Here is a 13014-nt window from a genome sequence, read left to right as displayed (position 1 = left end):
CCAGCACCAGTACTTTCGTGTCCCAATTTTATCAATATAGTTTAAAAAAAAAACAAACAAAAAAAACAAACTTCGTAACAATTTCAGTAACGATTCAGATAGATTTTCTCCACATCGGAGTTTTCATCCATCTTCATTGTCTTACCCAATTGTACATCTATAAATAGAAACTCAGGGTAAGATTTGGGTCACTCGCTCCCTTTTTTTTTGGGGGGGGGAGGAGGAGAGCTGATTAATGAACATTTAAAGATCAGAATTTTAGAATTCCATCAGTGTAGTCCAAAATAGTACAGTCTCCTAACACATTCTGTCCCTTGGGGGCTAATGAGAGCAAATCACTATTCCCAATTCACTCACACAGTGTCATACACATGCACACGCCGACAAAGGTTACGCACACAATGCTTATTAACGCCACTCATACACTGCCCTATGCATACATCACTGACAGAAGCAGTACACACACACAATACCTAATCCTTTCACACATATACACACGTATAAAAAACGAACGTACAGACTTATTTATTTTCGAACTGTTATTCTCATCTTCATAATTGCTGTTTTCACCACGTTTCGGCCAACTATTCCTCTGGCCTCCTTCAGGTGGTTAACCGCAACGAGATAAGAATGTTGACTCTTAACTGTATCCTCAGTAATTACTGCCTTCCATAGTTGTTGTCTTCAGGGCCCATGGTGCAGTGGATAGATGCGTTTAATTTCTACAGTTCCAGGTGAGCATTGTCTGAAGATAGCAGTTTCAATCCTACTCAAAGCAGGCCAGAGGATTAGTTGGCCAAAACGTGTTGAGACAACAACAACTGTGATAAGCAGTAAATACTGCGGATACATTTAAGAGGCTCAGCATTGCTAACCCGTCGCAGTTAACCAACTGATGAAAGCCAAAGAAATAGTTGGCCGAAACGGGGTAAAACAACAACAACCATGAAGATGAGGATAATTGTTTGCAAATAAAATAAATAAATAACTCATCTCAGATGATTTCAGATATATAAAGCGTACAGACATTTAACTTTCTCACTTCGAGAATTCAATCAAACTAGAATTCAGCCATTTAAACAAATAATTATTCGCAGAAAAATAACTTAAGCCAAATGTATATATATATATATATATATATATATATATACATACACACACGTAAATTCTCGTCTCTTCGCCATAGTACCAAAATGAAGAAAAAGAAATTGAAATTCACGAACCGGACTTTCGACCCTGATGAGGCTATGTATTAGCGAAATATAGGACTTGCAAAAAAAAAAAAAAAAAAAAAAAAATGATTTTATCTTTATATTCGATACTTCAAAGTTTAAAAAATTTCTCAATATATATATATATATATATATATATATATATATATATATATATATATATATCTGTGGAAATATTCTTTATTCACTTATATTTCCTTTTTATATATACCAATCCTTATTTAAGAAGCTCAATGTAATTACAAAGCATATAATGAATAAATGAGAAAGGTCTATATTCCAAATTTCATGACGTTGACCATCTTAAAATTTATTCCTTTAATTCAGTTGACATTTACAATTCTTGACAGTATCTGTTTCGTAGCACAAAATCATTCACATAATTATTATATCAAACAATGAATTTTTGCCCATAACTCATCAGAAGAAATAGCAACTATCAATCACTCAAAAGGAGATAAAATGCTTTTGGGCATAATTAAAAAATCTGAAAATTGGAAGAGAAGCTGCAATTACCTCATTGTTTGCTTACATTACGCCATTTTGAACTTAGAAAAATATATATGTGTATACAGGGTGTCCCAATAAAATGTACACACTTTTTAAATGACCATAAAACTAACATTTATTATAAGAAAGAAGAATTTCATACATCAAAATACTGTGAACAAATATAGATACCAGCTAATTATCGAAAGTGTTTAAATTATTGGCCATTGTGGTCCATGAACAGCTGACAACGCTCACTGATTGAATCGAAAACATTCCTAACCAGTTCAATTGATATGTTGACACATCTTCTTTCAATAGTTGCTTTCAACTCATTCATTGTAGCTCGTTTTATGGTGTGAATAACATGCCCCCTCCAAATCCAGTGTTCTGAAATCCGGTGAGCGTAGACAGTACTCAATACTTCCTCTTCGTCCTACCTATCTGTTTCACAGGTGACTATCATGATATGCTCTTACGTCATGATGATAGTGGGGAAGTGCTCCATTCTGTTGGAAATTGCATAGCGTATTCATGTAGCAAGTTGAGATAATTTAAAGTGTGTACACATTTTAATGGAACACCCTGTATATATACACACACACACAATCAATATATATATATATGAGAGAGAGAGAGAGAGAGAGAGAGAGAGAGGTTATCTTCTCCAATCTCCGAATAATTTTTTGTGTTTTTCTCAAAATTGTTTAGGTTGGACCCATAAGTTTCTTTAGCGAGCGCTTTCGATATGAATACTTCCATCATCGTCAGGCATATTACGTTGTAAAAATTATGGTTTTAATTTATATATATATATATATATATATATATATATATATATATATATATATATATATATATATATATATATATATATTTATATGTCACGGTCAAGTGGTGACTTATCACGAGTTGTGTGGGCGGATATTTTTTTTTTTTTTAAATTAACTGCTAACTGCCCAATTAGAAAATGTTAGAATACCGGATATTGAAAAATCCGATATTCTAAAATGTTAGGATACTGGATGTTGAATTGATGTGACGTATGAACAAAAACAGACACACGAACGAAGGTCTTGTAGACTTTATAAACCTTCGTATATCTATTTTCCTAAATCAATCACATTTATGGATAAAAAATTTCCTTTCATTACGGCATTTGTTGTTTTCTTTTTGAAAAAGAGATTATTCTCGAAATTCTAAAAAAAAAAACAAAAAAAAAAAACTACCATTCCGGTTATATCAAACAGTACGTTCATATTTACCGATTTATATATGTGAAAGATTCTGAAAAATAAATAGATATACGAAAATTTATAACCTTAAGATGACCATCGTCCCTTCGTTACATGACTTCAATATCCGGTATTCTACACTGCCATAACCTTCTTACACCCTTACAACGTTACTTACCAGCAATGCTTCGCGCAAACTAGTTTTCCCAGTATATATATATATATATATATATATATATATATATATATATATATATATATATATATATATATATATATATATATATATTTAAAAGAGTGTAGCCATCAACAATTGTGGGTTTTTTTAAAAGGTTTTCATCATATTTTTATTTTAAAATATTTTTATAACGCGTTTCGAGCTTAGGGTGTGCTCTCTTCAGATATTTTCGTAAAAAGTTTTTCTTTAAAATGGGAGTTTGTGGATATGCCTCCGCTGATATTAAATATGTTTTTCATAGTGGTGACTGGTGCGATGCGTGTGTTCAGTGTTTAGACATTCTGTCTCCAGCTGTACGTGTTTCACTGTGACCGGTCAAAGTTAGTTTCAAAGAGTGTTTTTTAGTCCATATGGTGAAGGTTTTTATGGCTTCTTTAGGGTTCTTTTTTAAAGACTTTCTTTCCCCATGTATAGCATACACTCACACACAATCCCATACGCATACATATATATTCATGTACACGAATTATATGGTCAACGTTTCGTCACTATTTACAAAAATAGGAGAAAGACACCCATTTCACATTGCAAATACAACAAATATATTAAAGAAATATTTTGGGCCTCCATTTGAAGCGTTGTATATATTTTACAATTTAAGAATTACGTATATAAATAGGTTTGAAAGGCTAAATAGGAGAACAATAGGAATGGTAAATGAATTCACAAGAACTATATATTGGTAAATATAGATTGGTTTATTTATTCAATAAGTGAATACAAACAATTAGTTGGGGAAAGCATTAGGCTTCGAAATGCCTTGGCATAAAGAGTCCCTTATTAAATAAATGAACCAATCTATATTTACCAATATATAGTTCTCGTGAATTGATTTACCATTCCTATTGTTTTCATTATATATATATATATATATATATATATATATATATATATATATATATGGGTATTGGCTGAAGAGAGATTGATATGGATATCTTAAACGGTCCTAATTATCGGGCTTGAAACCGACGGTACCAATGACTTGTCTCATCTAACAACTTCCTGTACACAAAATACAAAATATAAATACGCTCTTATTTTCGGATTTTCCTTGTAATTGAGCACTCTGCTGGATTTCTTTCCCCCCTCCCCCCAAAAACTAATCATTGTGTGTGTATATATATATATATATATATATATATATATATATATATATATATATAGTTCACAAACACGTTTTATCTTTTTTATCTAATATTCATGTTTTTATTTTTGTTTTGGGCGAGTGGAATAAATACGTGTAGGTTAATAATTAACAGGTTTCACCTCATCTGATTTCGTTTCCAGCAAGAATTTCTGTAGAGATAATTTTGTTTATAAATAGATCCCCTCCATTCTAACGGTGAGATTAGAAGACATTCTCTACTGGGCATTTAAAAAGAAAGAGGCGGAGGAGGAACGCAAGATGTTAGAAAACAATGCAATAATTCCCCACTACGTCGCTTGCCCGCTTTGTACTCTTGGAAACTGCAACCCTAAATGTCCAATTTTTTTTTTTTTTTTTTTACAGGCAAATAAATATAAAATAAATTCCTCTTAACCGCGAGGATAACAGACATTGCTCTTTTCTATTTTAAAAGAAGGGTGTGGGGGAGTTATTTATCTCTCCCCTCCCATAGCAAGATGATGTGACACAAGGGTCGGAAATTAAAGTGAAGAGCCAGTGCCTAGACGAACACTCTAGTCTGCAAAAATAAATAAATAAATAAATACCCGGGTAGCGCTGTCATCATTTCCCGGTAAGAACACTCCAGGTGATTATGCAATAAACTAATCTGTTCTCAAAGGGAGAAGGCAAAGCCTAGGAGTGTGGATCGCCTAGAACTGCACAGGACTAGCAACATACCACAGTCAACAGGGAAAAGTCATTTCAATAATGGTCTGAACTATTTGGCTTTGGTGCCGAGGAAAAAATCCCGAAAACATGAGATGTTAAAAAACTAAACAAAACAATCCCACCCCTCTTCTAACCCCCTTGCCCGCCCGCCCGCTTTATATTCTTCGAAACTGCAACCCCAAACTTCCAATTCTTCACAAATATGTGTCCATTAAATCGGCACATTTATTGATGGAAATGCTATTTTAAATGTAACTCAAATGAGAAGGTGTCGACACAAGTTTCCGTCTTCCTCGGGTCGTATCTACCCCCAAATCAACAACGCCCGGCATGCTTTCAGTCACTTTTTTTTTTTTTTTTTTTTTTTACAAGGAGGTCACCACTTATCAAGGCCCGGAAGCCACTCATGGATAAGGGTTATTGTAAGTACAGTACGTTAGTGTGGATATTTAGAGTGTCTACTTAAGGGGGCGGTTCATCAGGAATTTGTTTACGTTGGACTTGAAGACATCCAAGTTGTAGTCAGGAGGGAAGCAGGCAGACAGAACAGAGTTCCACAGGCGTGCAGTTCTAAGAAAGAATCTTTGTTCATGGAATCTACGTTTTGATTTCGGCATAGATAAAGAGCGGGGAAAGTTTTTGACTACGAACATGTCTGTGGTCTAGACTCGAAATCACGATAAATATCAAACACTTTCTTAGACGACCCTTCTCTACATCGACGAAAGCTGACCAATGAGAGCTGCAGATCTGAAAAGGCTAGAAGTGTCCGGCGAATTCCGTGGGTCCGATGACACCATTTCGTTTCAACACCCAAGCCAGGGCGCGATGCAGGATCGTCCTCCTTAACTAATTTCTTTTAAAAAGGAGACTTTCATGGCTCAGCCATGCTGCGTACCGCAACCTAGAACAGTTCATTCACAAAGCGTTGACTCCAGAACCACTTTAAACTGTCGAAGACGCTCAAGAGTTCAGCTGAAGACGTCGTTGCACACCATCAAAACTAACGTTGAACCTAGCTCTGATCCATGCTGTTCGCCACTGTTCCTGGGACTGGCTGGCCATCACTATCTTGGGCGCTAAGGACTGTCATGCATGGTCTGCATTCATCTGAGACATTGTCTTCTACGTGTAGGTCATAACACAATGACAAAGACGCAATAAATAAATAAAAATGAAAAATAAAAACATGTTAGTGAAATTATAGTCCACGATGCTACAATATATGTAAATTAAATTTTATTTTGACATTTGACCTCTTATTTCACCTTAAAGTTGACCAAGGACCGTCATGCATGATCTGCATTCATCTGGGGTCATGTGGATCATAACTAGGACTATGACAACAGAATATTCTTATCATTGTTTTGACTCTCGAGTATATATCCGACATAGTTAGACACAGTTGATCAACTGAGAACCACATCACTCTATATAAAAGCATATAAGATATCAACAGATACACACTCGAGAGTTAAAACAATGGAAAGAATGTGCTGTTGTCCTAACCCTAATCATAACACAATAACAAACACGCAAAAAATAAAATGAATAAAAACACATTAGTGAAGTTATGGTCCACGATGCAACAATATATGCAAATTAAATTTTATTTTGACATTTGACCTCTTATTTCACCTTAAAGTTGACAAGATACTCCTTCCACAAAATAAATAAATAAAAATAACCCCAGAATCAATTCTTCGCCCTTTGAAACCCTTAAAAATGGTTACTCTATAAAAATCGATGTAATCAACTTAGTTGAAGCTTATAAGGTACTTCTGCATTTTAGCTTTCTTTGGTTTTCATTTTTGGAAGAGTTCGATCCAGGGCAAGTGGAGACAACCAGGAAATTTACGGAACTCTTGCGAAAGTTTTCAGAAAATCAAAACAAATGCAGGAACACAGTAATACATCAGAAAGCATTAATAACCGGAACATTTACTGAATTAAATGATTTCTCAACAAATTTTGTAAGGGGTTAAAATTTCAAAATAAATTAAAACAAGTCTCCAAATAAATTACGATCTATAAATAATTTAAAACAGTCACTAATGGGAAAATGTATGAATCTTTTTTTTTGGGGGGGTAGTTTCTAATTTCGAAATAAATTAAAACAAGGAACAATAAATTAAAACAACGAACAAATGATTATGTCCATTTCCAGCGAAAATTTCACGATTGTCTCCACTTGTCTAGAATCGAACTCTTCAAAAAAAATAAAAACTGAAGAAAGCTCAAATGTAGACGTGCTTATCATTAAATATCTAATATGGAGGTTGGCGCCATCTTGGACTTTGACCATTTATGATGCTTCCGTGTTGACCTATTTTTTTTTTTTTTTTTTTTTTACATGTTGTTCACTAAACTAAATACTACAAGAAAATGGAATAAAAATAATTATTTGGTGGGGAGGGGCAGTAAATTATCCGATTAGCAACCCTCTTTCTGATAAATTACTTCAAAGGTTATCATGTTTAAAAGTGAGGGAGTTAATCAAAGGCCCAGACATAATTTGGGAGGGGGCATAGTCTCGCCTCACACCTTCATCTCGACACAGAATCATTAATGGTTGTGTTTAGTGGCGCCAAACAGACACTCGACAGACTAACTTTAAGATACGTTTTTTTTTTTTTTTTCCAATTTTCTCATTTTGGTATAGCTAGGGATGGGGCATATTACCAGACGCCAGACATTTACCCACTATCTCATACATTACAACCGAGAGATCTTTTTAAGATTCTAGTCGTCCCTTTAAGTGCAATTGTTTGTATCAGTCTTGCACTAGGTTCACCGGGTATATTTGCCAGATAGTTTTTGATATTCTTTTTCAAGATTCCGGTTGTCCCTATAATTACTGAAATGATGGAGATCTTCCTAAGATTTCTGTTTCTTTTTATAAGAGCTTGGTATTTCGTCTGTAGCGAACAAAGTGCCATTTGAAATTTAAGTATGACAGATTAACGACCATGCTATTCAAAATTTAAACCTAACAACCAATAGAAAGCATAACAGAAACGAAAATGATATTTCAGATTAAAATGTGACACACACACACATATATATATATAAGTGAAAGTGTCTGTGTGTGTACATTTCTATACGCAATAACTGTCAATTTTAAGTCTACAGACTCGAAATTTGATATACAGGATACTGAGATTTGGGAAAATCGATGTGACCGGATTTCGGCCAGAAATTTGGTGATTAAGGGGTCAAAGTTCAACGATTTGACTTTTGAGAACTCTACCAAATTCCTCCGACAATTTTGGGTCTAAACACTGGAAATTTTAGATATAGGTTCTTTGGACATGGAGCTAACTTAACTTGATTTGAGCCCAAAACAATAAATTTTAAGGGGTCATAATAGGGGTCAAAGTTTAAAAAATTGACGTTTTTTTTTGGTTTTTTTTGCTCAACAAACACCTCCAAATACCCGGGCAACGCCGGGCACCCATGTTATATATATATATATATATAAGTGAACATGTCTGTGTGTCTGTACATTTCTATACGCAATAACAGTCAATTTTCAGTCTACAGACGCGAAACTTGATATACAGGGTACTGAGATTTGGGAAAATACTTGTACTCTGTTTTCGGCCAAACATTTGGCTATTAAGGGGTCAAAGTTCAACGATTTGACCTTTGAGAACTCTACCAAACTCCTGACAATTTTGGGTCTAAACACTTGAAATTTTAGATATAAGTTCCTTGGACATGTATCTAACTTAATAAATTGATTTGAGCCCAAAACAATAAATGTTAAGGGGTCATAATGGGGGTCAAAGTTAAAAAAAAAATTGACCCCTGCGGTCTCTACCAAATCCCAGACAATTTCTGGTCTAAACATTTGAAATTTTACATAAAGGGTATTCAGAGAGAGGGCAAGCTTTTTAATCGGTTTGGGTCGAAAATTTTTAGTTACCAATATATAAATGTATGTATGTATGTCTGTTTGCATGTGTGCCGAAAACTTTCGACAGAGGCGATGGATTTTACCAAGATCAGTATTGTTTTGAATTTCGACCTTTCAGACAACAATTATCGAAAAATTGGCTAAAAACATTAATATCTTCACCTTAAACTGGGCACTTTTCTACAGGGGGGGGGGTCGCTTTTTTTCGCCGATATTTTTTTAAAGTCATCCTCTACTTTCGATTGTCTAGCCTTAATTTAAACATAAGTCACTTCCGGTTTGGCGGTGGTCATAACGGCAAAGACGTCAGTTCCCCCCCCCCTCGTTCTTTTAATCCTTCGCAGTGCGGGTTCGAGCCTGCCTTCCTGTTACCACTTTTTTTTTTTGCTCAACATACACACCCAAACACCCGGGAAACGCCGGACTGAATTGCTAGTATATATATATATATATGTGTGTGTGTGGGATGATATATTATTTCCACAAAACACCGCAGCTCACACGTCATGAAAGCCGCAGACCGGAAGTCCAAGATTCGAGTTTTATACTCGAGTATTGAAGCTGCGGTCTGTGGTTTTATAATTAAATAATAATTAGTCATTTATACCTAGCATTTCATGGTTATGCAATCATCAGTGTAGGGTCACGATTTCTGCCGGTCATAAGATTCAACCCCAGCTACGGAGCCACCTTTTGCTCCATTTGCTGAGCATCTACCCCGGGCCGTGGGAATGAAGAGAATTAAGAACTAATTAAATGCCAAATTCAAGCAAACACAATGACAATCTCGAGTGCTTGCACGAGCGGAAGTTGTGAACATAGCATATATACTAGTTGACTGCGCAGACAGTGTCCATCCTTAAGTTTTATTAAAAGGGCTTCTTTATTATAATTAATAATTATTCATTTATACCCACAGACACTAGTGTTTCATGCTTATGCAGTCATCAGTGTAGGGTAACAATTCCTGCACTTTTGACTTTCTTAACTGGAGTAATTTCGTTTTGGTTAATTTTGGCTTTTGGATTGCCTATTACTAGGTTAGACACTTCTGCTTTATACGAATGGTGCGTTTCACTAGACTGTCGCCAGTTCTTGCCACACACATAAAAAATTAAAACTATTTTGTTACAGAAACAATTTTACTTTAATTCAAAAAGTGTTTCGGGAAATAAAAAAAAATTTAAAAAAAGAAAGAAAAATCCAATGTTGCTTTAATTCGAAAAATATTTTATTTAAATTATTAAATTGTTCGAAAAAAAAAAAAAAAAAAAATCCAATTTTTCTTTAATTCAAAAAATATTTCAGGGGAAAAAAAATCCAATGTTGCTTTAATTCAAAAATTCCTTTATTAAAATTATATTTTCTGACGTAGATTTTTAAATAAATGTTTTTACAATTATATATGGATACATTTTTATACAATAAATGTTTTGGTTTTCAAATATTTTTGTGTTGGGGGGGGGGGAATATCTTGTTTGTTATTTATTTGCCGCGTTATTTGACGAAGAAGAAATTTGAGTTATCGCCAACTAACAATGGCGCCGTCCGTGTAATGCAAAAGTGTCCTAGGTTGCTTTGTTATTTTCTTTACCTTAAAAATAAGAATGTAACGAGAAACTTTTTCTTTGTATATTTGTAGATTAAAATCCGTCCCCGTTGAATAAGTTCCCATTCCTGATCTGGCAACAGTCCTCCATCTTAAAGCGCATTTAACTATTTGCGTAGAGCATTGCATCTGGAGTGAAATACCTTCTGGGTCGGTAGAATGATCAAAGTTCTTAAATATTTTAGCAATAACGCTGGCCTCCCTTGATCTGGCAATAATATGTATGAGCGAGGCTGTGCCAGCAGTGGGATGAGAGTTGCTTTGGTTGTAATTAGGATTAATTAGGCCACTGAAGAGGTTCAGTATATAAAATAAATACTCAATCAAATGAGATATGTTTATGGTAACTCGATTACGCGCACCTGTTAACTAAAACAGCCAGACGCAAGACAGATTTTCATCGGTTGGGTCAGAGGATCACTTAACCAATCAGACTAAATAATAGAATTTGGTGTTGAGAATTACAAGTAAAAAAAACAAAAATACTAATAATACAGACAAGCCTTTATGATATACGTGTCCGTCACGGAACAAATATGTCACATTCCAATAATCACGTAAATTGATCAAGCTGTTATTTATTTTATTTATTTTCAACTAAGAAAGTTCAATTTTATCATGAAGTGATGCGCTATTATGGATCAACCATTTTTGGAAATATGACTCAATTTAAACTACCGAGCATTCTACTGACTAACAGTTTATTAAAATCGCTAAAAATCGTTAAAACATGAGTTTATATATATAACTACTTGATCAATTAACGTGATTTTTGGAATATGACATTTTCGTTCCGTGACGAATACATACATCAAAAATTTTTCTGTATTTTTTTTTTTTAATTAAGTGTAATTATAAATAAGCACCTAGAATTTTTTTTATAAGAAAATAAATTTAACTTTTTTTTTATTTTGATGTTGAAGTAATAAGAATGAAATCTGACTTGTTCGTGAAACCTCAGATTGGTTAGAAAAACGGGGTGAGGAATCATGTCAGCAGTTAAGATTATTTCAAACGTTCAGGTCGCCTACTTATATAAACAAGGAGTTAAAACCGGAAGTAATATTGGTGATTTGACGCTTGTCTAAAACTCAATTTGAATATCTTTATAAAATTGTTCGCTTAATGGCGAGCAACGTGGTGCTTTAGTGGCTTCAAATCGTTTCTGCGCATAATTTCTTGCACACGCATTTGCATGAATACAACAAATAAAACATTTTAAGCCAATCAGATGCATTTCTTTTGAATCTGTCAAATTTGCCGTTTTGATCTACACTGAATGCATAACTTAATTCTTCTTCTATATAATATTTTCACTGCAGAAATTCCCCTTTGGACCAAAATATCGTAAGTTTGCAACAACAGAAGCCACATACAAATTTAATACATCTAGCCTATTAACCACGATCTAATATAGCTTTTGAACACCATTTTAGGCATATTCAGTTGTTATAATAAAATGCTACATTAATTCGACGAGCAACACGATCACTATCGCACCATCTGCAGAAGAAGGAGTTCCTATTTTTCTCTCTAAATATTTAATCCTACCACCGCTACCAGTTGTCGCTGAGACCAATTCTAGATTTTCCTATAATACTGTCATTACACCCACCGTAACTGGTTATTAGATACATAGACATAACATAACTTTTCCAATTTCCGCATCATAAGTAATAAGGTCTCCTTCCCAAATTCCATCCACTTTGATTGGCTGAGCTCTGAAAATTCTATTATTTCAGAATACATTCATTCTGTTTATAACTGAACGCATACTAAAAGTTGCCATGAACTCACCCCTGTTTTATCAAAGAACTTACTGTTGATTTTATATGCCAGGCCTTTCTACTTGTGGGGTGATAAAATTGCATTTGTGATGTTAGGCTGTATAAAAGTGTTAACTATGGTCAAAGTCGAACTGTTCCTTTTTTATGGGATTTCTTCGATTATCGATTTTTGATACTTATCAAAGGTATACCGATACAAAACCTAACTAAGACACTTCCAGGTACATAAAGTATATTTGTGTGAAAAAAAAAATCAGCCCAGCCGTTTTGGAGTCTGCAAGGAACGAACTCACTAACACAAAATGCCTTTGAGAAAGAGAGAGAGAGAGACAGACAGACAGACAGACAGAGGGGGGTGTTTTTATTTCAAAGCTATACATTTTGTGTCTGATGTGTGTACCGACATTTCATCGATCTGACCATGCTCACACTGGTAGACCAACTCTTCCACACCATTCAATAATCAAACTCTACCTAACAGGCATAACCAGATCGATGAAACCCTGGTAACCTCAATAGGCATTGTAATGCATGGTTTTAAAATTTAAAAAAAAACAAAAAAAAAACATTATAATAGCTTTTGTACAACCTACAATCGTGCACTCTATTGTTTTTTTTAACTAGCTTATAATATATACTATACATAACTAATTCTTAGATGTCAGTCT

The 13014-nt window shown here is 34.3% G+C and overlaps 1 protein-coding gene across 2 annotated transcripts in view; it reads right to left on the bottom strand.

Moving 5' to 3' along the window:
• The window catches only part of LOC145247438 (protein FAM78B-like), a 183452-nt gene that overhangs the window by 50238 nt on the left and 120200 nt on the right, over positions 1-13014 (bottom strand). The window lies entirely within an intron of this gene.

Source organism: Euprymna scolopes, chromosome 25, assembly GCF_053919585.1.
Source record: "Euprymna scolopes isolate OS-2025 chromosome 25, ASM5391958v1, whole genome shotgun sequence".
Classification (NCBI taxonomy): domain Eukaryota; kingdom Metazoa; phylum Mollusca; class Cephalopoda; order Sepiida; family Sepiolidae; genus Euprymna; species Euprymna scolopes.
The sequence above is the reverse complement of the archived record's forward strand: the minus strand, read 5'-3'. Positions and strand labels throughout refer to the sequence as shown.